The sequence below is a fragment of the Papilio polytes genome, unplaced genomic scaffold (assembly GCF_000836215.1).
Source record: "Papilio polytes unplaced genomic scaffold, Ppol_1.0 DF823923.1, whole genome shotgun sequence".
Classification (NCBI taxonomy): Eukaryota; Metazoa; Arthropoda; class Insecta; order Lepidoptera; family Papilionidae; genus Papilio; species Papilio polytes.
Window position 1 is genome coordinate 3,631,287 of NW_013525281.1, and position 3,053 is coordinate 3,634,339.

A 3,053-nucleotide genomic window follows, 5' to 3' on the forward strand; every position below is an offset into this window, starting at 1 on the left:
TAGGTTTTGTAAATTTAATTATTAACAATTTAGCGGCAACATGTAAAATTTATGGACTTGTTTAATTAATCACATTTGAATGGTTTTTTTATATATAATGTTTCTTGTTATTGTTTTCTTTTGTATAATTTAATAAGTATTTTGTAATTTTTTTTTAAAGGGGGAGATAGTGTGGTATATATGAGGGTATCTCCATATAATGTACCGTACATTCACTAATAATAAATCAGTCCAGTACCAACCGCCGTTTCATTCGCACACCTACATTACATAGACATTGGTTATTAAAATTTATAAAACAGTCTTTGAAAATAACGCCATCTATTGCTGTGACTAATAAACATTTTCACTTGTAGCTTACCGAAAAATTTTAATTGACATTTTTGTAGATCCTTGAATGTCTACGTACAATGGATATAGCATTGTATACGAAAGATATTGTACCTGCAATGGATTTTCACCAAGAGTGTAGCGTATCGAATGAATAAGTGCAACAAAGGATCCCTCGGGAACGAAAAGCGGTTTTTGACGAGGAAATGCACTTGTCTCCTTTTTCAAATTACCCGCAATAAATCACGTAACTTCGCTTCGAAGTAATAACACCGTAGAGAATTATAGGAGATTCAATAAATTGAGATAGATTACGTTAGCAAAGCTGAAAATAATCAATTTAAAAAGACAGAGACTTCTAGGAAACAATGTGAATAGTAAATGTAAAGATGTTTTTTTATAATTGTTTTAAACCACATTAGTCCATTGTAAGAATGAGCTATGATGCTATGAAATAGCCCTTTGCATCGTATGGCGGCCATACGTCAGTCGAGATTGCACGTCGGTGAGACGATGCACGGAAACACGCATTATTGTAATTGTTGATTGTAAATTATAATAGTAAAATCATTTATTTTGTTATATTGAGTGATGGTCTGTTAAAGTTTCCGCAAGTTTTTAGAATAGTTAGGTAAGTGTTTAATTTTAAGCCTTTTTCAAATTGCAAAATTTTCAAATTGACTTACGATTTATAGTAATTTAGATTATCCGCATAAAATGCAATAATCATACACATATTAATATTAAATGTGAAAGATTGGATGGATGTTTGTTAGAGTTTGTAGCCTAAACGATTGGACGGATTTCGATGAAATTTGGTACAGATGTGGATAGTCTGAATAAAAACATAGGCTACCTTCGTTTTTTCTTAATTCCACGAGGACGGAGTCGCGTGCGAAAGCTATAAATATATGTAGTTTTATGATTTATAGCTATGACATACATTTTCCTGTAGATAAACTTTATTATTGATTTATAAGTATGTAATCTGTTCTTCTATACTAATCCATGCGAATATCGTAAAGAAACAAGATTTACATTTTTGTATGTATTGAAAAAACTCAAAACCTAATGAGCCGATTTTAAAAATTTTTTCACTGATAGAAAGGTAATTTTATGTGTAAGATAGGTTATATTTTTACTATTTTTTAATTTCACGTGGATGAATTCGCGAGCAACAGCTAAGAGAGTTAATCTAAGAGACCCCACATACAAACATTTAATCTGCCGATCGAATCGGTAAGAACATGTATGGATAGCACATTACGACTTTTTGGTTTAATGTGTGTGGCTAGACAGTCCAACCACAGCAAATTATCTGTCGATTAAAAGTGTGTAGTCTACGGAGTCTAAAAGTTCCATTCAAGATAAAGTAAAGATAAATTATCAAGTGACATCGCAGGACTGCGAGTGCGATATTTTCTGTTATTTTTGATCATTTGATCATAACAATGTTATGATTATAGAGGAAATTGTTGTGCAGTCACACAACAAGTTTGGGATACGGAATACCGATGCAGTCGAGGGTTCGAATCCCGCCATTCGACTATTGTCATGAACCACATCCTAGGAATGGTAAAAGGAAATATTAGTAAATCAACAAAAATCTACTGTTTTTTTTAAAGTCATTGTTATACGTTTGAAAAGCCGCTCCTATGTGTATCGGCTGTTCGTTTTGCTGATACTATGCACTGCGATCCGCAACACGTGCACGATAACAGGTTTCTCTATTTACACCTATGATACATTAATAACAGGAAGCGATTATGTAAATAAACAAAAGAAAAAACCTAGGGAGAATGTAAATAATTTTAGAGCAGGCGCCCACCTTTGACTAAACTATTGCACTGTTGTACGATTGTCAATTGTTTCGCAGCAAATTCAATTGTTCAGTTGCATAACTAAAAATGTGTGTGCGCACTATAGAAGCTGATAGGACATCAAAGCGCAACTAAACAATTGTGGGATAGTTTAGTCAAAGTTGTGCGATTTGTAGAGACTACAGATTTCAGATTCGAACGACTATGGCAAAACAGTTGTTGTTTGTTAGTCAGATATTTTGATTAGCCTTCAAATAATAATATATGTTTGTATTTAAATTGTTTTCATTTCGTTATTTATTAGTCTACACTTTTAAATTAATGTTAAAAGTACTTCCTAGAGTTAACTACGGTCATCAACCAAGAAAAATACCATTATTCTAATATTTACAAATACATGCGAGTAACACCTAATATTAGCCTATTCCTGTCTGTACTATAATAGTTCTGAACCAGTTAGAGGTCGTAGAGCAAATTTAAATCTTAGAATCCGCTTGCTGTACTGTCGGGCACACATGTTTCGCATTGGAAATGCCGTATGCTGTAGTTTTACGAGATTTTACAACCAGATGTTGCAAACGTATTGTATGTCGGAAATACGCGTTACAATTTTCATAATTATATGTATGGATACGTTTTTAACAGTGGTAGAGCCCGCTTTAACATCTTCGCACGAATGGACAGGCTCGCCCGGTGTAATACCACGACCACACAGAAAACAGGCGTGAAGTGGAAGTTAATTCCGCGTTTCGTCTGATGAGTGAGGTGCCGGAGGCCTAATATAGTCCCTTTTCCTTTCCACTCTTTTCATGAGAGGAAAGGATGGAAAGGAAAAGTGGATTTCACGGTAGAGGAGATGCATATGAAGGGGAAATGTTCTCTTATGTGCGTCTCCTCCTCCGT